Here is a 25,529-nt window from a genome sequence, read left to right as displayed (position 1 = left end):
TTTGATACTGAACTGTGTATTGTCAAGAGATATGTTGAAGGATATGAAGGTATTAGGTAAGTTGATTTTTTTATACATATCAAATGTTAGCTAAATAAATATTGGAACTATTGATTTTTAGGTAATCTGTGAATCATAATGAATTTGACCATCTTTCAGATGCTCAGTTCTTTCACAAGGGAGATTATTATTAGATAAAATAATTCCATTCTAGGATTGAAATTGGAGGCTGGTAAATGATATACAATTCAGAGCCTTTAAAAATCAACTCTTGTAAATTACTCTCTTCAGCCTGCCAAGAAGAAAGAGTATGACATTGGGCAGAATATGGATGGTACCAACAGCTATCCTAAAACACAAGAATTAACACTGAGAATTCAAGCATGCCACTAGCCATTTTCTGGTATTAAAGATTAGGATAGTGTGGATTTTTTGCTTTGAGCACAAAAGACAGACTCAATAAAAATCGCACAGTGGGGTCTACTTTGAAGTTGATATTCAAACTGTATTTTAACCAAGTTATGATGAAGCAAGGAACTTGTTCAATCAGTTCAGTCAGCAAGAACACATTTAAACTTCAAAACCTTTTACACCAAATTAGTTCTAGTGTTGCTCAAAGCAAGTGGAACCAGCATGATTTCTCTGAATTTTTTACAATCCTGAACAAAACATTAAATTGCTGACTGGTTTTGCAAATCCAACTTTTCTTATAGCAACTTAACACGCTATTGCCTATTTCTCTCTTACAAAATCACTGAAATTAAGAGCGAAGAATGAAGGATATGTATCTTACAGATAGTGCACGAAAACGGGAAATTTAAATTAAAAATCTCTTTCCTACCATTTGGCATAAGATAACTATATACACTATGTCACATAACTTTACAAGGGCTAATAATTGGATCTAACAGAATAACACAATAACTGAGTTGGAAGGGACCTTGGAGGTCTTCTAGTCCAATCTCCTCAAACAGGAGATCCTATACATTTCAGACAAATGGCTATCCAGTCCTCTTAAAAACCTCCAGTGTTGGAACACCCATTACCTCTGAAAGCAAGCAGTTCCATTGATTAATTGTTCTCCTTGACAGGAAATTGCTCTTTAGTTCTAGTTTGGTTCTCTCCTTCATTAATTTCCATCCATTGATTCTTGTCTTGCCTACTGTATTTAACATCATCCTTTCCTTCTACTAGTGGCAAATCCCACAATTATCAATATGTATAACTGAATATGTATAGCTGAGGTAGGTGACTGTCCCTGGTCAACTTTAGCTATATTGAAGAAGGCTATCTAGGATTGTGAATAGGCTGTAAGCTAGACTGGAAAATTGAACAAAAACAATAGAAGGCAGTACTAAACCACTTTGGTACTGTTGCCAAGAACAGTTACATGAAAACATCTGTGAAAGCATCAGAAATTGACTTTGACTTGGTAATATTTTGCTTCTTCCACATCTTGTCTTGCCTTAGTTAGACTGTCCTGTTCAGTATAGGATGGATTATGCAATGAAAATTGGAAAGGAAATATTCACAACACTTTCCGTTGGATCTAGTTTAAAGCAAAATACATTTATGTGCCTGAGATATATTGTTCATGTCTTTTATTTTCATTCATATTGATAACATGAAGGGGCCTCTGTAGGAGAAAGAAGGAGATGAATTTCCCTAGATCACATCTATACATCTTTTAAATGACAGCCACCCCACTTCTTCAAATACATTTTGTTTCTCCCGCATAGTCGAGTTCAAAGAAGCAAATGTGGAAAATTGTTCATATTTATAGTGGACTGTCACAGAGGGTGCTGATCTTCATGAATTAGAAGTTGTTCTGGGACAGTCTATAGATAAACACACAAAGGAGAAAAGAACAAAAGAATATAGTAGATGAATCAATAAATTGTGGGCAGTTGGTAGTATTAAAACCCAATAATTAATGCCCAGTTGGTTCACCCACTAGCTTTATATGTCCAACCACCAAATGCACTGAGCTTTCTTTACACACAATTGAGAAGTACATGCTTTGTTGACCATTAGATGTTTTTCTACTTGACCATGTCAGCAATGATACAGCATTAACCATCACAGATATGTATAACAGGGTCCCTTGAAAATTAGTGCTACTGAAGTGGGCCTTAAAGAGGTATTAGAGAGGATGTGGAAAGTAAAGGCCAAAGAGGTCCCAGTGGTGGTAGACCACTTGCAGCTATGACTCCTAAGGTGGGAGAGTAGCTCCAAGAAATCTCACATACAACATCAGAGCTGTCTGTCCAGAAGAATGCAGAGCTAGGAATAGCTAAGATCCTGTGCAGAATACACAAACTCCTAGGCAGAGGAACAAGGTCAAGGAAGAAACATTCCACCCATAACAGTGAAAAGGGATTTTTTAAAAATGTATGTGTGTAGGTTTAGATATGTACATGCATTCCTACATGTGGAGATCTCTCCATCAGGCAGAAGATCCAAATAGATCCAGGATCTATGATTTACAGGTTAATGCTCTGGTCATGAATTTGCTTCTGGCAGGGATGGTGGCTCTTATTATATTAAGCGTGGCTCAAGCACACAACACTGCCATCAGGGTGTGGGCTTCAAAAATTTTAGCAAGGGGTTCCCTGCCCGGTTGCTGAGTGGGTGTGGGCATGGTGGGTGTGGCCTAGTCGGCCTGCTGCACCATGACAGGGGTGATTTTTGCCCTCCCCGGGCACCAGAGGCTTTCCTCAAGCCTCTGGGAAGGTGAAAACAGCCTCCCCAGGCTCAGGAGGTAGGTTTATTATTATTAAACTTATTAAGAGGCAGTCTGGAGGCTGGAAACGGACCCATTTTCTGTTTTTCCCCCTCCACGAGCCTCCGCGCACACCCTACACTTATCTGCATCCAAAACGGGGCACGTAAGGACTCCTTGGAGGGGAGACGTGGGCGGGGTCAGCCAGGAGTGGGATTTGGCAGTTCTCTGAACTGCACAGAATCTTAGCTATAGGCTTTTCCTCCCTTCAGTCTCATATTTCCTTCCCTTTCTGTATTCTGCAGCTTCCATTGAAGAACAAGGGATCTTTTTGCTTTCTAGGGGTTGAGAGGAATGTTTTCCCCTTTACACGTTCCATGAAAGGATAATGAGGCTGTCAATGCTAAGAGGGAATTATTTCAGCTGGAGAAGAATGAATTGCACCAGAACGAGCATTTATCAAATCTCCTGAGGCTCATTCAACATCTCTCTCTTGCCTGTCCCCTGGCTGCTGATGCAGATAACCAGAGATGGCAACTTTTTGGTGCAAACTGCTCCCTTGAAAAGAAAAAGACTTATTACTGCTCATTTATTCCATCCACAGCGCTCTGGACTCATCTGCCATAGCAATGTTTTCAATTCCTCCCTGAGAACAGTAAGAATTGACTGTAAAATGGAGACAAAAAGTTGCAAAACAATTCTGATGATTCACTGCGTACACAAACAAAAGATTTGATTACTGTATATTGCTTTGTACAGAAACCCTGACAACAATTTCTTCAGTGGAATTGGTGTGTTTTAAAAAGCAAATGGATCGTTCACCAGCACACTACAATTTTCTCCCAATACCTTATTGGTTTCTTTATATCCTTTATACTCATCATTTTCCACTCTGCCCTTTAATATCAACATGAAGCTGCTAGTAGAAGTAATTCATAGATTCCAGATAAGATAACATCTCTTGAAGGTAGAAGTCTCCCATGTGTACACAAGTAGTCCTCAACTTATGACCATAATTGAGCCCACAATTATGATTGTAAATTGTGGCAGTCATTAAGCAGGTCACCATATGCCCACGAACAACTTTAAAACTTTTTTGTATTGGTCATGAAGTGAACATCATGGTCATTAAATAAATACCATGCTCATTAAGTGAATGTTGTAGTAAACGTGTCTGGCAAAAAGTACTAAAAATTGCAGTAGGCTGCAAAGGGCCATAAATGTGGGCTGGTTACCAAGTATCCAAAATCTGACCATGTGACCACAAATGGGGCCAATTCTTGGAACGTCAAACCCTTGTCCTAAGTACGGAGTCTGTTGTAACTTCAAGCAGAAGTAAGTTAAGGACCATTTATACATGTGAATTTTTCTGGCAGTAGAAGTCTCACCTGAGCCATAATTACGTAATGAAGCGATTTTCATAGCTTTAACAAAAAGTTGATTAATTTACAAGGGGGAGCATGATAGAGTGCATCATAGCCTTAACCTAGCTGACTATATCACCCTATCAGAGTTCATGTGCCTAAAAACAAAGGCAAAAGGGATTAATCTCTGGGGAGGGGTCATTTTTTTAGTGTATGGCATGTGTTAGCAGGGGATCACTGATATGGCTGGCTGCCTCTGTGAAAGGAATTTTTTGGACAGTGTTACCTTTACCCACGGGACACCTGAATGCCAGTAGGCAATTGGGGGAGGTTCCTTTCTTGTCCCTACATGGTTTATTCACTCACAGGAATCGAGCTGCTGTACGCAGGCCCAGCATGAGCCACCACAGCCCCCAATCGCTGGTTATTTTTTATTATGATAAAGATTCTGATGAGCAAACTCTTAGGTAAAGAGGGGGCACAGATCTGAGCCTTGACTCTTCATTGTCTCCTAGCCATTAAGTTATGAGGTAAACTGAAGAGTCAGCAGCACTGAATTCACACTTCTAATATTATCAGGACACTGAAAAATATCCAGCTAAGCCTATCCACTCATGGTAAAGCCTGAGGGAAAAATGTAAATCTTGACCTAGTGCCTGGAATTTATGTCTAGGAAAAAACAAGTAGAACCTGAATCCTTATGCAATGTTATTTGAACAGAAAACATACGTCACTTTGCTCTCCTGTCATAACTTTGGACAGGGAAGCATTGCCTGTCTCTTGAAAAACAACCTATGAATTAGTTAAGCTGATTGGGCCAAAATCATCCCATACGTTTCCATGAGTGAGGGTAAACTTAAAACTGGAAATTCTTGCTTCTAATCCAATGACTTTCTCTTTACACCACATTGGCTCCAAAATAACAGATTAATTCCTAGATTATCATTAGAGCAAACCTAGTGAAATCAGTGGCACGAGTTTATTTACAGGTATCAAACTCAGAAATGTATCCAAGCATGTCTGTGTGGGTGAACTCTGCACATTCCACCCTATTCTCACAAAAATAAAAGGGGAATTTACCAAATCTGCAGATGATACTAAACTGGCAGGAATAGCTAACACCCTAGAAGATAGGCTCAATATCCAGATGGATCTTGACAGACTTGAACACTGGACTCTATCTAATAAAATGAAATTCAATGTAGAGAAAAGTAAAGTCTTACACTTAGGTAAGAAAAATCAAAAGTACACATATAAACTGGGTGAAATAGCAGCTAAATAGCAGTGACTGTAAGAAGGATCTTGGAGTCTTAGTGGACAACCAGATAAATATGAGCCAGCAGTGTGCAGCAGCAGCCAAAAAAAGCCAATGCAATCCTAAAATGCATTAACAGAAGGATACAATCAAGATCAAGTGGGGTACTAATACCACTCTATAAAGCCCTAGTAAGACCACATCTAGAATACTGCATCCAGTTTTGGTCACCACACTATAAATTGTATCTAATCTGTAGATATTGAGTTTTGATCAAAAATAAGAACTAGCTATTGAATGTAACATTTTAAACTAAACGTCGTACCATACAATTCAAAAGAGACATATTTTCACAGGCAGGCAATAGGACAATGTAACTTAAATTATGAAAAATTCTTTATCTAAATTAATGCAATAAAGTCATTGCTGTGATTTTTTTTCCTACAATAGAAGAGCCAATCTCTCCTTACTGTAAACTCTCTGCCTGTTTTCATACAAGATGCCAGCAAAATGATTTCCAATATCTCCCCTGTCATTGCTCTGGTATTCCACAGGATGTCCTCATTTACTCACTCCAGAAATGGCAGAGAGGATTCACAGTTTAAAGAACTGTTTTTACCACTCTTTTTATAAAGTAATATTATGTGTGTCTCCATAGACATCAGTGCCCCTATTTGCAGTGGGCTGTCTTCTAAGTAAGAGAATTCAAGATTCACCATAGCTGCTCACCATTTAACTTCTTTTATTTGTTTTAATTTATTTATTTCTTAAACTATTTTACTCACCTATCTCACCCTGATGACGTACAACAATAAAAAAGGAAGAAATGGGAAGAGTGTAAACAGAACAGGAGTAAAGTAATTAGAACAATAACATAAGCCGTGAAAAAGAACACCACGAGAATACTTCACTACGTTATAATAACATTCTTGTTGCATATATTTAAAACAATATATCTTTAGCAATATACAATCAAATCTTAAAATATCTTTTGTTCTCGAATGGAATAGTTAAGGAGTCCCAAATGCTACCTAATTATCAAGAGCACATATGTGGATTTTTCTAAAGAAAGAAATATCCGTAGGAGGGAGGAAAGTAGAATATGTGGAGCTATTTTTTTTTCATCAAGACAATATATTTTCTTATGCAAGTTGGCTAAAGCTAATTGGATTGCAGTTCAATGAGGTTGGTCCCAGGAGATTTGTCCATTGGGGGTATTTAGGTTTAATCAGCACAATCTTGCAGTAATTAAATTAATGCTTCAACTCACTTCTTCTATCTTGATGGTAAAAGACTTCAGGCATCTCAAGTAAATGTGATCAAACATAAGTGGAGAAACATCATATACTGGGACATTAATTGCCTTTTTCTTCATGGGTCTGAAAACTGAAAATGAATGCTAATGTAGCAGTGCCCCTGGACATGTAAGATCATCAAAAGAAAGATGGCAGAGAAAGCACCGAGATACAAGGCTTACCCCATTGGAATTTGTGTTGGTGCACATACAAAAGCGATAACTTTGGCATCAAGATACTCCATTCACCATTTTGCTGATTTTATTCCCCTCTCAATACTCCTGCGCTTCTGTGTTATGAAAGCATGTGCATGTAGTCTTTGATTTATGACTGTAACTGAGCCAGGAATTATGATCATAAGTCATTGTGGTCATTAAGTGGATCACCATGTAACCAGACCTAACTTTATGACTCTTTTTTGCAGTGGTTGTTAAGCAAACAATGGAATTATTAAGAGACTCATTATACCCAATCAACATTTTTTTAGGGAAACCAGAAATTAACTCTGAAAACTAGGGGGTGGGGGTGTTAAAAAAATGTGGACATATGATTGTGGGAAGGTGCAAATAGTCATAAACGTGAGCTGGTTGCCAAGTATTCAAAATGTGATCATGTGACCAGGAGGTGCAGGTATCATAATTTCAGGTTATAAGTATCTTTTGGGGGGAGGGTTGTCTGCTGTCATTTTGAACAGTCACCAAGTGACTCATCATCTGTTGTTGAGGACTCCCAGTATTCTGTATTCTGAATTGAGTTTTCCAGCTCTGAAAAAAAATCAGAACAGCTATTAAGATTTGAATGCACTATTAAGGTTTATCCATGGTAAGTAAAACTTAGTCAGACTGTAGGAGAAGAAAAGGCAAAGCCTGGGGGTTGGAATCAAAAGAGGATTCAGCTTAGAATTGTTATGTGACCACAAATGCTCCGTGTCTAGCCCCACCCTTGAATTCCATTGACTGTTGTTCCATTGCTAAGTCATATCCAACTCTTCACAATCCCTGCCATCCCCTATCTCCTAGATTTTGCCCAAATTCATGTTCATTATATCAATGACACTATCTGACCCTCATCCTCTGCCATCTCCTCCTTTTGCCCTCAATTTTTCCCAAAAAAGTAGGATCTTTCCCAATGAGTCCTCTCTTCTCATTTGGTAGCTAAAGTATTTGAGCTTCAACTTCCATATCCATCCTTCCAAAGAATGGGAAGGACTTTCAAATGATGACTTCCTTTAGGATTGATGGCTTTGATCTCCTTGCAGTCCAGGACACTCTCAAGAGTCTTCTCAAGGACCACAATTCAGAAGCCAAGTCATTGACTGTCATCTCGCACCAATTTAGTGCTGACTGTTAGTTGACTTGATTCTCAAATGGAACTTAACATATGATCCTGATTCTTTGTGGCCGACACATGCTGGTTTTTAATTTGTATCCAGTACTGCAGCAAATCTGAGTTAGCTATAGGCCAGGTATGATGACCACAGGTATCTCTAACAAAACCATCCAATAGAAATGTCAGCATCACAGAAGAGACTGTTCAAGCAAAGTGGCAGGATTATGCACATCAGGTAAATTGCTCAAAGTGTGCATTCCTGTGCAAGTAGGTTCACATTATTCCAAGGCTGATTCCATCCCCAGACAAGATAAATACAAAAGAAAATCTGCCCTGAATTGGATTATTCTTCAAAGTCTGCAGGAATTTGTTTCTTCCTCCCACCCATTCCTAAAATTAAAAATCCACAACAACCTAATCCATGTTTGGACCAAAAGGTATGAGCGCAGAGGACTTCCATCAGGGGAATTTACATTTTAAATATCAGTATTAGGAAAATATGTGTCTTCAAAAATGAAAGTGATGGGTGATTTACATGAAACATTAATAATTTACAATTACATAATAATTAAAAATTATATAAATATGTAGAAGATGCATCGAAAGATACTGGCTAAACTGACCCTGGTTCTGAAATTTGCTTTTTAATTCATTGGTGCAGGAAAATGCAAGACTGTAATATTGGACTTTAATGATGCTGAATGCTGGGGTGGAGCTGACATCACGTCGATACAACGTACGATCTTGGAGCTCCAAGATCACCATCGATATATCTGCCGCTGGACAGTCCTTTTGAACCTAAACCATCCCGTAGAGATGGTGATAGAGAAGGGCACATCCTGCTGATCCCAGGGACATCGCAAAGTCCCTGGTAGATCCAGGAGAAGCTCTTTTTTTCTGGCCACAGAGAAGCAGCCATTAAAGCTGCTGAAAGTTGGGACAGCTCCAGAATAGAAGAAAAGCAGGAGAGAAAGTGTATCAAATTGGTGAGATAAATTTTATTATTAGAGACGAGAACACCCAAAAAGTTCAAAAGTAAAGTTAAAATCAAAGAAAGAAGAGGTTAAACGGCAAGATTAAGCCTGAATCAAACAGTGTGTTATCTTTTTTTAAAAAATTTCTTACGGATGGAATTTTTACAAATGCTTTTTACTTTTTAAACTGGACCGGTTTTTATTTTCTTCTTCTATTGTTCTTTTTTTTAATACTTACTGATTAGGGCTTTTTCTCTTTTCAACGCTCTATTGATTTTTTTTTCTAAGAACTTTTCTCCTTAAGTTTGGAATATAAAGAGGAGAGTAAAAGCAGAGGAAAAGAAGTAACACTGCCACTTAGATACTTGGAGACTTGGAAACATTGTTTTTCTTGTTTTCTTTGAACATTTGGTCTACATTTCAAGGTTTCTGAGCTTGTTTATTGAAAATGATAGCGGGAAGAGCACAGATTGTCTATACAGGTGCTCCTCTGGGGTATTATCAGTAGCTGGATTGGAGTGAAAAGAAAGCCTTGACTTGAAAAAATACAGTTAACTTATTTGGAATTTAATAAAAAAGCTTTGGATGATATAGTGGTAGTGTTTACTATCTGGAGGAATGGCATAACATGAAAAAGAAAAGGAAGTAACATTACAAATAATTATGCAAGAAATTAAAAAAATACAAGTAAGAACAGAAAGCATTGAAAAGAGAATGGAAAATATTGAACAAAGAACAGAAAAAATAGATGAAAAATTGAGAATATTTACCAATGATGATGAAATTTGAGGATAGAGTTCAAAAAATTGAAGAAAAAAATGAACAAAGAGAAAAGAAAATTGGTGATATTGACAGCAGATTGAGCCTGGTTGGAAAAGACAGGAGTGGAATATTGAAATGGGAGATCAACAGATTGGAACTTTACTTCAGACTCCAAAACAGAAGAAGAAGACAAAATTTGGCAGAAGTAATGAGAGAAATTTTGGCAGAAGCATCGGCAATAACCAAAGGGGAGTTGATGGAAGGAACAGATGGAGGGTTTCGAGTCTTTATAAGATATGTAATGAAAAACAAGTTGCCAAGAGAAGTCTATATAAGATCTACCAAGAAAGCAGTTAGAACACAAATACTACAAGTGGCAAGAGATATAAGATTGCACTACTATTGGAAGGATACAGGATGATGTAATAAATTGCAATAATAAAAACTAATTTAAATTTAGTTAAATTTAGAATATTACACATAAAATGAAGTAATAATAGTTATGTCAAATAAATGATTAACAATGATAATATGCATATATGTGTGTGCGCGCGTGCGTGCTAGATTGATAATATGACATTTTATATAATTTGTAAGTGAGGACTATGGAGAGGATGCCCAAAAGTTTTGTAACCAAAGATAAACAATTTTATATAGAATATAACATAAAGAAGTAATATTACTGGATGGTTTTAGGATGATAAAATGAAATTCCAAGAGGAAGTTATTCATAAAAAATGGAATATGCTGAAAATTGGCATTTGAAATTAGAGAACAAGAAGATAAACCATTTTATAAGACATGGCTTCTATTTTATCAATGGTTAGATAAAAAAACATGGAAATGAAAGATACTAGAAAATGTTATCAATACAAGAATAATATAATGATACTGAATATAACATAAAGATATAGTATTATTTGATAGATTGAAGATGATGTAATGAATTGTTATAATATAAATGAACCCAATATTTAGTATATCTCATTTAAAATAAAGGAATAATAGTGATAATGAAACAAATGAAGTATAATGATAATAATGTATACAAACATTCATTTTGATATTATGTGATTTATATAAATTGCAAGTGACGACTATGGAAGGGGTGCACAAACACCTTGTAACCAATTGACACACTGTATGTAATGAAAAATTGTTTTATGTTTTATGTCTTGTTTGTCTGTCTAAAAATTTAAAAAATTAATAATAAAAAAATGATGCTGAATGCAGAATGTTCTGGTGACTGGATTACTATCTTGAACAAGAAAAAAATAAAAAATAAAATATAAAGCTAACCAATAAATAAATGGAATAGAATAACAGTTGGAAGGGACCTTGGTGGTCTTCTAGTCCAACCCCCTGCTTAGGCAGGAAATCCTACACCACTTCAGACAAATGGTTATCCAATCTCTTCTTAAAAATGTCTAGTGTTGGAACATTTACAATTTCTGGAGGCAAGTTGTTGCATGGATAAGTTGTTCTGAGATGAGACAGGTTTCTGCTTACTTTGTCAGTAGTGAGGCAAAGCCTCACTAAATACTGTAGATATCATTCATTTAATGTATTGACCAATGCTTCTCAACTTTGGCAAATTTAAGATGCTCCCAGAAATCTGCAGCCAGCATTGCTGCTAGGGATTTCTGGAAGTTCAAATTCCCACATCTTCAAGCTTCGGAAGTTAGGAAGCACTAGTATAGACAGACAGAAACTTTTATTTCAGACACTGACCACTCAATGTATATGCTCTATAGCAAATAGATCCCCATAATGGTCTAAATACTTTTAGCAGATATCAAGCCTGCTTTACCATTGTTCTTCTTATTTTTTTAAATAAGATCATATTACTATGGAAACTGTTGGAGATACGTATAGTTTATTAATATTAATATAGTATCAGCATACCACTTTATTTTATTGCCAAATCCAAAGTTAGCACAGACCATCCGTCAAGGCAAAATTGTTGTAGCTTTATTAGATGGTGTATTTCTGCCATGGAAATTTAATCTTTGGTAGAAAGATGCCAGGAGTTGATAAACACAGTGCCTCTGCTGTGGATATTACACAGAACTGAAGAAGTCATATATTTAAATTTTGCATAGCTAATATAATTCTTTTGAAAGCTCTGTGAAGAGAGATGTCAAAATCCTGTTTATATATCAAGAGTAGCTTTTATTATTCATCTCACAAGCATTATTGATCCTTCAATATCAATTGTACTGATTCTGCAGTCAAGGAAGCATATACTGTATATAGTAGGTAGGTAGGTAGGTAGGTAGGTAGGTAGGTAGGTAGGTAGGTAGGTAGGTAGGTAGGTAGGTAAGAAGGAAGGAAGGAAGGAAGGAAGGAAGGAAGGAAGGAAGGAAGGAAGGAAGGAAGGAAGGAAGGAAGGAAGGAAGGAAGGAAGGAAGGAAGGAAGGAACTCAGTGCATACTTGTCTAAAATCTTTTGCATCAAGATGCTTGGGGCAGAAAATTTAGGTAAATCCATTTTTTTCAATAAAAAAGATGGAATATTATATTATTGATTGTGCAATAAAATAAAAAAGAAAGACTGATGTAATGTCCAAGAAAAAGGAAATAAAAAGATGGCTGCAAAAGTTTGCTCTTCTGCTGGAGCTGGGGTTGATAGTTCTCCTGTTTGATATATTCTCAGATTTCTTAAACTGTTCAAGAGGACTGACAAACCGCAGCAAGTCAAAACCATGAACAAACAGGACAGTTGTTCCCAATTTTTGCTCTTTACAATAGAATCTACAGCTTCAAATATTTTTTCAGAGGCCATGTGTTCAGGTTTAATTTAGGGAAGGGTTAGAAATGGCAGCCATCAAATAAATTGTAAATTGTCTCCCTCTGATGAAATCCAATTCTCTTCCATGGCTTTTTATCAAACCCTGACAATTCATTGCATGATACATCAGTATTGTTGTTATTCCTTTCCTTTCTGTTGGTGTTTGAACACCCTGATGTTGGAAGAAATATCCAGGTCCAGGTCCAAGCCAGGAGAAAGGCACTGGAGACAAAATGGAGGCTGGAGGCAGATTAGAGAAAGGGTCCATTTACCCATGAACAGGACCATATGTTTGTGGTCCTGGTGCAGCTGACCACATGAGTTGAGAGTGGGGGGAGGGTATTTATACCTTCTCTTGGGCTTTGCACTTGAGTTTCCTGTTCCTGTGCAAAAACATGTATTCTATTGGCTGTTATCAGACTCCCATGTACCAATCCTAGGAGTTTGTCTGAGCTAGGTTTGATTGAAGTTTGCTGGGGATGGTGCAACTGAGATGATGCAATGTGTTCTGTGTTCTGAGAAGGCGTTGGGCAATTCCTATTGTGGCTGAGGGCTAATCCTACCTTTGTTGGATCTTGGGTGAGGGTATTTGCTTGTGAATAGAGCTAGCTATTCATCTCTTTATCTCTTAAGTGCTGACATCTGCTGAAGGCTATTAAGAAAGGTGGGGGCTATTAAGAGTGAGTTTGCTTCCTGCCTCTTAAAAAACATGTTTCTCTATTTCTCATCCAGGGAAATATAATATTCTGCCTTATTAATATTTCTCAATGTATTTCATCCTTCTAGAAAAGGAGTGGGTGCTAACTTTCTACACTGACATATGCAATGGAGTAGGGAAGAAGGAGAGAGAAATAAGCAGGCTTCTTGGAATGACTGTACCCAAGGAGTTTGCATACTACCCTTTAACAATAGAGAAGAGAAGAGTGAAAATGGAAAAGAAAAAAAAGAGTTTAAAATCTGACTAACCAGAACTTAAGACTCTGGAAATAGGATGCTAAGTTTAAGAGCTAGAGGTCATAGAGAAGATGGGCTTCTGCTGCCCACAAGCAAGTTCTAAATAATTTGTCTTTACAAAATGCAGTTTTGTGGATTTGAATTCTGTTGTTCGGAGCATTGAAATGTGATCCATTTTGTATTTGCTACTTCCAAAGAAGCAAATGCACAGCTTTGCATTGTGGTTAGTGTTGAATAGCCAACCAAGAAGATGGTTTTGGTTACCCATGCGTGAGTTATATCCAGAATCCATTCTTGCTTGTATCTCTACACTGAACTGTTTTAAAAACCTTAAATTCAGAAATGATAGAAAGTCCAAAAATACAGCTGCAAGAACATTACACCATTGATCATCCAAATGTTTCCAGTATAAGTTCAAATTGCTCTTAATCATCTAAAGTTGGCTTTAAAAAATTACCTTAAAAACTGATTTATTCAAATGTCTTTCCCTCGACATTGATATCAGTATTGGACGACTTGCTTCTCTGGATCATCATTAGCACACAAAAAATGTACCAAGGACATACACTTCTCATTGGTAACATCAAACTTTTTGGCCTTCCCCAACCAGTAAGATAACTTTCCTCTCCTAGTTAAGTAGTGCTTGGAAATATTTTTTAAATTCCTGTAACCTTGTAATGCTACTGTTTATTTTTAGTGTTTTGTTAAATTTTTAAGCTGAATTTTAACAAGAGGGGGTATGATGCTGTGGTTAAGGAGCTGGACTAAGAACAGCAAGATTTGCATTCTCATCACCTTGTAGGCATAGAAACCTAATTAGCATCAGGTTGTGAGACAAACTAACTGAAAAGCAATGTTCTTTTGATCACTTCAATGAAAAACAAAAAATTGTCTAGCTGTGTTTTTCATTTGGAACCTTTTGTGCTTGAAAAGGATAAAAATAAAACTATATGATATAAAATGAAATTTCAGGTATCTGAAGACAAGACTTGTTTAGATTATTAAAAAATCATGTATTGTTATTGTTTATGTTAATGTTCTACATGTTATGCTTTAATTGTTTGAAAGTCTATTTTAGTATATATTTGTACCTATACTAAAGAAAGTTGGAAGTTACTCTTTTTCTGTACCTTTTTTCTTATATTCCTTTTCTTTCCCTGTTGCACCTTAAATTCTTCTTTCTTTTTATTTATTTATTTTTAACTTTTATTTTTCCATTGTTGTGTGCTTTATTAATTTTGGAAGTTCAGTAAAGTTATATTTTGTTTAAAAAGAAAAGCTCTTTATTGCATCATTCATTGATAGTTCTCACTACAAAAATTGGAGCAAGGACAGTATGAAAGAAGCAGATCCTCCAATTAACTGAGACAAAGAAAAATTAATCATTTAACCTTTTCCTTGTATTGCTTATATAACTTAAAAATGTGTGGACATTTATCTTAATAAAAATAATTGTAGATGCGATCATAAGCAAAATGCAGCATTAGCCAAATCTTTCAGTATAAATATTTAAATATAAAAAGTAAAGGTAAAGGTTCCCCTCATACATATGTGTTAGTTGTTCCCAACTCTAGGGGGCGGTGCTCATCTCTGTTTCAAAGCCGAAGAGCCAGGGCTGTCCGAAGACGCCTCCATGGTCTTGTGGCCAGCATGACTAAATGCCAAAGGCACGCAGAACACTATTAACTTCCCACCAAGGGTGATCCCTATTTTTCTACTTGCATTTTTTACGTGTTTTAAAACTGCTAGGTTGGCAAAAGCTGGGACAAGTAAGGAGAGTGCTAGGGATTCGAACCGCTGAACTGCCAACCTTTCTGATCGACAAGGTCAGAGTCTTAGCCACTGAGCTCCCTGTCCCTCCTCTCATATAGACTTTTATCTAAAGCAGGGGTGTCAAACTCACATCGTCACAGCATCGTCACATGACGTATCACAACTTTAGTAAAGTAAAGGTAAAGGTTCCCCTTGTACATATGTGCTAGTCATTCCCAACTCTAGGGGGCGGTGCTCATCTCTGTTTCAAAGCCAAAGAGCCAGCACTGTCTGAAGATGTCTCCCTGGTCATGTGGCTGCCCATAAATTACACTTATTTGATGTAGTACCAGCATGTTCAACTCACAACCACATTTGGCCTTGGACAGGTATTAATGCAGCCCCACATGATCTCTTTTATTCATTAAACATGAAACTCAGTCAACTGAGCATTAAAATACAATTGACTGGTACTGATGGTTGATACAGGTTGCTGCCAGCATCCTAGGTATCAACCAAGTATCTTCTTAAAATATATGATGTTTCGAGTAGCACAGTTTTTTTGCAGTGCCGCTGGTGTTATTGCAGGAAACTGCAATTTCTTGATGTGTTTTGTAAAATTCTTGGACATGGTACCAAGTGCCCCAATGAATATGGGTATCACTCTTACATGTTTCATCCATAGCCATGTAGTTTTGATGGCCAAGTCGCAATATTTCATGATTTTTTCAGTTCTTTTTTTTTTTTTTTTTTTTACTCTGGCATCTCCTGCTACACCAATATCAATAAACTGTATGCTTTGGCCCTTGACAACCATGGTATCTGGTGTGTTGTGTTTCAAATGATGATCCATCTGTATTCAAAAGTCCCACAAGATCTTTACCTTCTCATTTTCGGTAACTTTTTCCACTTTCTGCTCCCATGACTTTTTGGATACAGGTAAGTCGTATTTTTTACATAATGACCAGTGGATTAATTTAGCAACTCGGTCATGTCTAGCTTTGTAATCAGTTTGGGCAATTTTGCTGCATTCACATATTAAATATGAAACAGTTTCAACTTTGTTGTTGCAAAGTCGGCAGTTTGGATTGTCAGTGGATTTTTGTATCTTCCATTTCATGGCATTAGTTTGTAGTGCTTGTTCTTGGGCAGCCAGTATTAAACCTTCTGTTTCCTTCTTGATGGTTCCCATCTTAAGCCATGTCCATGTCAAGTTGTCATCACATTTTCCGTCAATGTTTTCCAAGTGCTGTCCATACAAAGCTTTGGTTTTCCATCTATTTAATCTGTCATCCAGCTGTTTTTCCTTATATTCTGCCTTTGTTTCTGTTGTTTTTATACTGTTCTCCATTTTCACAGCCTGCAGCAATTTTTCTGTACTTTGGTTCACATAATCATTCAAACTTCATTTTTCTTTTTCTACAGTTTGATGGATTTGCAATAGTCCTCTGCCCCCTATTTTTCTTGGCAGGTACAATCTGTCGATGTCACTTCATGGATGTAATGTGTGGTACATATTCAAAAGTTTGCGCATTTTCCGGTCCAAGTTATCCAGTTTAGCCAAAGTCCAGTTTATGATCCCAGCTGAGTAGCGTATCACTGGAACTGCCCATGTATTATTGGTTGTTGTTATTATTATTGTTGTTGTTATTGTTATACAATTGTATCACAGCAGCCAGTTGTTTTGCCAGATTTGGCATTGGTTACTAGTCGGGCCCCACCCAGGGGCCTAGGACGTCGTAACGTATTTTCGTAATATGCGTACAGATCCAAGCAGTGTGGCTTTTTGCATTTGACTGATGGTGATTTTGTCAATTTTTAACTGTTTTAAATGTAATTCCAGTGCTTTTGCAATAGCACCCAATGTACCAATTACCGCTGGAATTACCACTGCTGGTTTGTGCCATAGTCATTGAATTTCGATTTTTAAGTCCTGGTATTTTGCGATTTTTTCATGTTCCTTCTCGTTGACCCTGCTATCACCTGGTATTGCGATGTCTATGATTGTGACCTTATTTTTCTCAACCAGTGTGATGTCTGGTGTATTATGCGCCACTATTTTGTCCGTTTGTATACGGAAATCCCACAAGATCTTGACCATCTGATTTTCGGTGACTTTTTCAAGCTGATGTTCCCACCAGTTTGTTGCTGTTTTAATATTATAATTTTTGCACAAATTCCAATGGATCATTTGTGCTACTGAATTGTGTCGCAATTTATAATCAGTCTGCCTGACCTTTTTACAGCAGCTGAGTATGTGATCAACAGTTTCATCAGCTTCTTTGCAAAGTCTGCATTTGGCATCATCAGAGGATTTTTTGATTTTAGCTTTAATGGCATTTGTGTGGATAGCTTGTTCTTGCATAGCCAGGATTAGTGACTCTGTTTCTTTCTTCAATGTACCTGTTGTTAACCATAACCAAGTTTGTTCACTGTCCACTTTATCTTTTATTTTTTCCAGAAATTGGCCATGCAGTATTTTCTTCTGCCAACTCTCCATTCTTGATTTTATCAGATCTTTTCTGTATTCTTGTTTCGTCTGTTGGGCCTTCAGTAGATTTTTGTTCTTTACTTCGATTAATAGATGTTCTTGACTTTCTTTTAAATAATCAGCCAGTGCATGTTTTTCTTCTTCAACTATTTGCTTCACTTGTAATAATCCTCTGCCACCTGATTTTTGGGGCAGGTACAGTCTATCAGTATCACCACGTGGATGTAAACTGTAGTGCATTGTCATTAGTTTCCTGGTTTTTCGGTCCAAAATGTCCAAATCAGCTTGTGTCCAGTTAACTATACCAGCTGTGTATCTTATAACTGGTATTGCCCAGGTATTTATGGCCTTGATTGTATTTCCACCATTCAATTTAGATTTCAAAAATGTCCTAACTCTGTTGGTGTACTCTCCCCTGACAATAGTTTTTACTTCTCCATGCTTGATATTATCCAACTGCAGAATGCCTAAGTATTTGTAGGCTTCATTTCTGCTGCATTTAATTAGTTGGCCATTGGGCATTTCAATTCCCTCACATGTAGTGATTTTGCCCCTTTTTATGGATACAGTGGCACATTTTTCCATGCCAAACTGCATTGAAATATTGGTGCTGAATACTCGGACTGTGTTTGTCAGTGATTGGATTTCTATTTCTGACTTTCTATAGAGTTTCAAATCATCCATATATAATAAATGCAAAAAATTTTCAGCTTCTTTGGCTGTTTGGTATCCTAATTTCATTTTTTTTTTTAAGATTACTGATAGTGGGATCATTGCGATGATGAAGAGAAGAGTCGAAAGTGAATCACCCTGGAAAATTTCTCGCTTGATATTAACCATTCCGTAGTTCTCATTCCCTACTGCCAACTCAGTTCTCCACTGTTTCATTGCCTTTTCAGTAAAGGATGTAATATTTTTGCTAATGCTGGTTGTTTTTAATCATTTTATGATCCAACTATGTGGCAATGAGTCAAATGCCTTTTTGTAATCAATCCAGACCATATTCAAGTTCATTTTTCTGTTCTTACAATTTTCTAGTATCATTTTATCAATTAGGAGCTGATCTTTTGTGCCCCTGCTCCTTCTTTTGTTGCCTTTTTGCTCTACTGGCAAGATGTTGTTTGTTTCCAAATAATCCATCATGTTATCTGCAATAATGCCTGTGAGTAATTTGAAGGTTGTTGGCAAGCATTTTATTGGTCTGTAGTTTTCAGGTATTGCTCCTTTAGTTGCATCCTTCTGAATCAAGTATGTTTTTCCAGTTGTCAACCATTCATCAATTTGACCATTTTATAAAATTTCATTCAGTTGCCTGGCCAATATTGCATGTAAACCAGTCACATATTTGAACCAGAATCCATGCAATTGGTCATTTCCAGGTGATGTCCAATTATTTACTTTTTTTTACTCAATTTTTGACCATCTCAGTTGTTATTTCTAACACTTGCATTTGCTTGTTGCCAATGCTTTCTCAAAGTCATGTATCCACTTTGCGTCCTTATTGTAGTCCTTTGCATTTTCCCACAGTTCTTTCCAGAATTCAACTGTGGCCTGCTTCTCTGGTTTTTCACTTTTGGTGTCACCATTCACATTAAGACTTTGATAAAAACGCCGTTGATCTGATCGAAATTACTGATTTTGTTTATATTGGATGATTCGTGCCTCATATCTTTTAATTTTTCTAGCTGTTGCTGTTATCTGCTGTTACAATCTCTATAGCTTCATTGATGTTTCTTTTATCCAATCTATATCTTCTGATTAGCTGATCTATGATTTTGCTGTTTTTAAGCCGTTGCTCATGCATGTTCTTTAAATTGCTAGCATCTGCCCTTAATTTTTTGACTTTTTGTTCTAATCGGATTTTCCACTTTGGCTTTGATGCTTTTTCCGTTGTGTGACTAGGTGCTTTGATTTTAATGCCTAGTTCTTTAGTGACTATTACAGCTGCACTGTACATTAACTGATTTGTTTCCAAGATGGATCCCGGTTTGATTGTTGAAAGCACTGCATTAACCATTTTCATAATAGGGGCCAAAATTTTCTTAGGCACAGTTTTTAATGATGGTAAACGTTGCCTTTCCTCATTAGACAGAAAATGCTCCATGATCTTTTTTTTTTTATGAATATTTTTTATTCCCATTTTCATTTTCATAACACACACTCATATGTATACTATACATAGCCCGTATCATATAGTATTAAATAATACATCAGTTCCTCTTGTCAACAATACCCAGAAAAATAGAAACCCATTATAGCTCTTCTGCTCTCCATACACCTCTTTCTTCTACCACCCTCCAACTTTCTATCTTCCCTCCATCATCCTTTTCTGCTCTACTTCCCCTCCCTTTCTACTGCTCCTCTCTCTACAATCCACTCCTCCTTATCCTTCTCATCTTCCCCCCTTACCCTCTCTCCTATCCTTCTCTTCCCATCTTTCTTCTCCCTTCTATTTCCCACTCCTCCTCTCCTTGGTGTATTTCCTCTACATGTCAATATGCTTAACATATCCTAGTTTTAAAGAAAAATAGTAATAATAATAGTAATGAGAATATAAGAAAAAAAACAGTATACATGTGGGGTCAAATTACATTAAAATCTAACACGTCTCGTCAAACCTGATATATATCCCTCCCCCCCACCCTCCCTCCCAGCCCCCCACAACCTACCCCCCCCCAACTTCCCAGAACCGGTACACGGTATAGATTGTTAACAAACACAGTCTAAAATATATTGGAAAAAAGAATAATAAATTGATAACATCTTTACATTGAACTTAGCTCCTCCTTGCTAAACTAACTTTAAACAATTGAAATCATTCCTGATCTTAAGCATAAGCTATCTGGAATTTCTTAGTCCCGTATTTATTTTGTATATAATCAATCCATTTTTTCCAGTCTCGTTTATATCTCTCATTTGAGTGGTCCTTAAGATATGCAGATATTTTAGCCATCTCGGCTAAATTTGTGACTTTCAATATGTGGAATATGTGGAAATATGTAGCATCGAGAGAACCACATCTCCAGCATTTGGGTTGTAAATTCGGATACATAGAAGCCAACTTTTTAGGATCTAAATTCCATCTATAGAACATCTTGTAAAAATTTTCTCTCAGATTTTGGGCTTGTATAAATTTTACATTTCTTACCCAGATTCTTTCCCATGTATCCAACATTATTGGTTCTTCAATATTTTGAGCCCACTTTATCATACAATCTTTAACTAGTTCTGTTTTGGAATCCATCTGTACTAATACATTGTATATCCTCTTTATATGCATTAAACTTTGATCTCTTATTTGTTTAAATTAAATTATCCTCGACTTGCATGAAACCAATTTTTTGATCTGTTTTCCACCTGGCCTGTAACTGTCCATACTGGAACCATGTTTGAATTACCTTTTCCTCTTTTAATACATCTAAGGATTTTAATTGTAATACACCCCTTTCTAGGGTAAGAAGCTGTCTGTAAGTAATTATATCCTGTTTTTGTGCTATGTTCATATTCTCTATTGCGTGTCTAGGAATTGCCCACATGGGTATCTTGTCATTTAATTTGTATTGATATTTTTTCCAAACCCGCAGTAAAGCATTCCTTAAAATATGACTTTTAAAGTTTTTGTCCACTTTTTTGTTGTATAACAGGTAAGCATGCCAGCCATATACCAAATCATGTCCCTCGTATTAAGTATCCTATCATTAGTTAAGTCAATCCAATCACTAATTACAGATAATATTACTGCATCATAATATAATTTTAGGTTGGGTAATTTCAAACCTCCCTTCTCACGCACATCTTGCATTATTTTTAGCTTTACTCTCAGCTTCTTTCCTGCCCATACAAATTTATTAATACCCTTCTGCCATTCTAGCAGGTTCGCATCTTTTTTAAGTATAGGTAGCATTTGGAAAAGAAATAAAAATTTAGGTAAAATATTCATTTTCACTGCTGTTATTCTTCCTAGCAAAGATAACTGCAACTTGTCCCATTTTTTCATCTCTGTCTGTATACTATTCCAAAGTGGTTCATAATTGTACTTATATAATTTCCCATTTGAGATTGAAATATTAACTCCCAAGTATTTGACCTTGTTAACTGTTTCAGATCCTATCATTCCTCCTAGTTCTTCCTTTTGTTTAGTATTCATATTTATAGCTAGTATTCTTGTTTTCCCTAGACTTATTTTAAAGCCAGACACTTGACCATATTGGTTAATCGTATTCATTAAGATCATACTAGATTCCTGCGGTTGATCTAGTATTATAACCAAGTCATCCGCAAAAGCCCGCACTCTATATTCTTGCTGCCTAATCTTAATTCCCTTTAGACCCTCCAAGCCCCGTATTTTGTTCAGCAGTATTTCCAAAGTTATAATAAACAGTAGTGGAGACAAGGGACTACCCTGTCTTGTACCTTTTCCAATTTGAAAAGTGTCTGTTAAACTTCCATTGACTATAATTTGAGCCGTTTGCTCTTGATATATTGCTTTGATTGATTGTAAGAAATTTTCTCCTATTTGCATTTTTTGCAGTGTTTTCAACAGGAATTGCCAATTAACTCGATCGAAGGCTTTCTCAGCATCCAGAAATATGAATGCGGCAGGAATTTGATTGTTCTTTCCCAAGTATTCTAGTGCATTAATAATTAATCTTACATTACTTCTCATTTGTCTCCCTTGAATAAAACCTGTTTGATCACTGTGAATGAATTGTTGAATAACCAACATTAACCTATTTGCTAGTACTCCACTACTTTTCTTAAGTATATAACTATACCATTTTTCTTCTCCATAGCAGAAGCTATAAAGTGTTGACCAAATCTTGTATTGATCAAATATTTTTGATCAGTTGATCTGATATGAGTTTCTTGCAAGCAAATTATATCATTCTTGAACTGTTTAAGATAGTGGAATATTTTCTTTCTCTTCTGTGGATAGTTCAATCCGTTGACATTCCATGTTAAAAGCTTAGTTGTCATCTTTGGTTTTCTGAAGCTTTTTTTAGAGCCTCCTGGATATCCTGAAGTTTAACCTTTGGCCTGGCTCCTCCCACTGCTTCTAAACTGGTTACTGTAGCTTCTTGACCGATGGCAGGTGATTGTTGGGATTGTTGTATTTTTGATTGTTGATCCATTCGTCTGGTAATCATACGGTTTGGTCTTTGTTCCATGGCTCCTTGTGCTTCTAAGAGAGAAAGATGATCCATCTTATTTGGTAATTGTGTAGTTTGCTGTCTGTCTTGTCCTTCTTGTTCTCTTCCTCTAGGTCCAGATGGTGCGGGATGTCCTGCCTTCAAAATATTATGGTAAAAATCTCGAGCTTTCCATACAGAATTAAGACGATATCTTTGCCACTTGAATGTGAGTGCTAGGCCAAATGGTGCATCCCATCTGAATTGTAGCTGGCGATTTCTAAGCTCTTCAACTAAAAAAGCATAGTCTTTCCTGGATCTTAGCATTTGAAGTGGTATCTCTTTCAGAACGGTCAATTCCTGACCCCCAATTTGAAGCTTGGTTTTATAAGACTCTTGTAATATCATATTCTTCATGTCTCTTGTAGTAAAATATATCACAATGTCCCGTGGAAGCTGCTTCTGCTTCACCAGCCAAGAATTAGCGTGGTAAATTTTATCAATTTGCCAATCAAAGTTACCCCCTGGTCTTCCCATCAGGCTATCAAACGCTTCTGAAAGAATCTGTTTCAAGTTTTCCTGCTTGTTTTCACGCAAACCCCTTACTCTTAGTGCCAGTTCCATTTGTCTATACTGTATCATAATAATTTCTTTTTCAGCATTTTCAACTTTTTGTTGCACCACCTCTGTTTTCGATACCAAATTAGCATTGGCGTCATTAAGATCATCTAGTCTGTCTTCAATTCTGGAAACATGTTCTGTCAATAAACTTACAATCCCCAGCATATCGTCTCTGATTTTTTGAACCCGGGTCTCAAGTTTATCAGACAGATCTTTATGCGCCATGGATATCTCTTCTTTGAGCCCTTCTTTGAGCTCTTTGAATTTTGTTTCCATCGTAATTGCCTGAGTATTAAAAGCCTCAACCAGCTCCTTCAGGAAGAATTCTTTCGTTAGTGGCTCACCTATAGGGGGAGTAGGAGGCAGAGACTGCAGTTTTGTGCCAGGTGCGGGCGATGTGCCAGAGCCTTAAGGAGCCGGGGGGGATCTTTAGAGTAAGATTTGGCTTAGAGGCCATTCCAAGTTTCTTCTTCAACCAATTAATAAAACTCTGCTGGCCAATTATACAGCTGTGAAGTGAAGTGATAAATCACTCCTTTCCTTTGAAGTTTTAAAACTCCGTAGAAATTCAAAACATAAACAGTGTTACGAAGCAGCTCGGCGAGCTCAGCACCATTTTAACTTTCTCTTTAATGGTTAAGATATTGGAAGAAGTTCTTGTAAAAATGAAGCTAAGATTTAAACAAACAATTACGGGCTCACGTGTACGAGTCCTGCTCACCTTGGACTCAATAAATCAAGTTTTGTTCTGAGGAAGAGAGAGTTTGCTTCGTGCTACAAATCGTAGCTGGAATTCCAGGCACGGAGACAATTCTGCCCTCAGCTGGCCTTCCCCCCCTCCCAGACACAAACTGTGAGGGTCGGATGGCACTTTGCTCAGGAGAAAGGCTCACCTTATTTTCTTTGCCTGAAGAATAAGGTAAACAAACTGTCAGACGTCTGATGGATTGATCATCCGACAGATAACGCGACCAGGGATTCGGGAGCTGTAATGAGCAGCTCCCATCAGCAAGCCCCTGCCCGGAAGTCAAAATGCTCCATGATCTTGTCCTTCAATTCTTTTTGTTTTTGAGTTAGTTCATCAGTTAGTTCAATGATATCTGGTTCTGGTGGTAGTGTTTTATTTCCTCCCCGACATCTTCTTCTGGGAGTTCTACTACAATGTCTTTAGTTGTGTCTTGAGTATTGGTTGTTTCCGCTTGTGATGTTCTTTTTTTATTTTTGCAAATTGCCTGAATGTCCTCAAGTTCAACTTCACTAAACACTTTATTCCATATAATATATCGCCTTTGATCTGCTAGTCGTTGTTCACTAACATTTGAATCTGGATATTGTTGTTTCCATAATTCATACATTTGCTTTAAATAGCCTCTTTTTTCTGGCTCTGAGTTGTAATAAAAGGCCGTTATGGCACGATTTTCATCTGCACTATATTTTTGTCATTTTGTTGGCTGGTCCACTTGTAGCCCACTTGTCGACGGATGGCCAGGGACCTCAACATCCGCCATGGCCCTTGTTAACCCGCACAACAAATGATGCAGTACAGAATTTTTATTCTTTTCTTTCACCATGTTATATGGGTTGGCATGTTTTTTTATGGGGTCAGGTTGCCAACCTGATCCCAACCCTCCTCCTTTCTCATCCGGGCTTGGGACTGGCAATGGCGGAGTTGTTGTTGTTGTTGTTATTAATAATAATAATAATTTTATATGTGGCCCAAGACAATTTCTCTTCACTCAATAAAACCCAGACAAGCCAAAAAGTTGTCTATCTATGGTGTAGTGGTTAAGGCAGAAGGCTAGAAACCAGAAGACTGTGAGTTCTAGTGCTGCCTCAGGCACAAAGCCAGCTGGGTGACCTTGGGCCAGTCAATCTCTCTCAGCCTGGGAAACAGACAAGAGAAAACTTTTCTGAAATCTTGTCAACAAAACTGCAGGGACTTATCACCATAAGTCAAATGTGACTTAAAGGAACACTCACACAAACACACAAAGTAGCCCTAAAACATGTGATGTTCTTAAAATAGGATAAAGGCATTTCTGAATGGAGTGCAGTTTCTGATTACTGGGGCCGTGTTGTTTGTTGTAAACA

The sequence above is a fragment of the Thamnophis sirtalis genome, unplaced genomic scaffold (assembly GCF_051295495.1).
Source record: "Thamnophis sirtalis isolate CommonGarterSnake01/CBP01778 unplaced genomic scaffold, rThaSir2_p1.2 scaffold_1, whole genome shotgun sequence".
NCBI lineage: Eukaryota > Metazoa > Chordata > Lepidosauria > Squamata > Natricidae > Thamnophis > Thamnophis sirtalis.
This window is presented reverse-complemented; position numbering follows the sequence as displayed.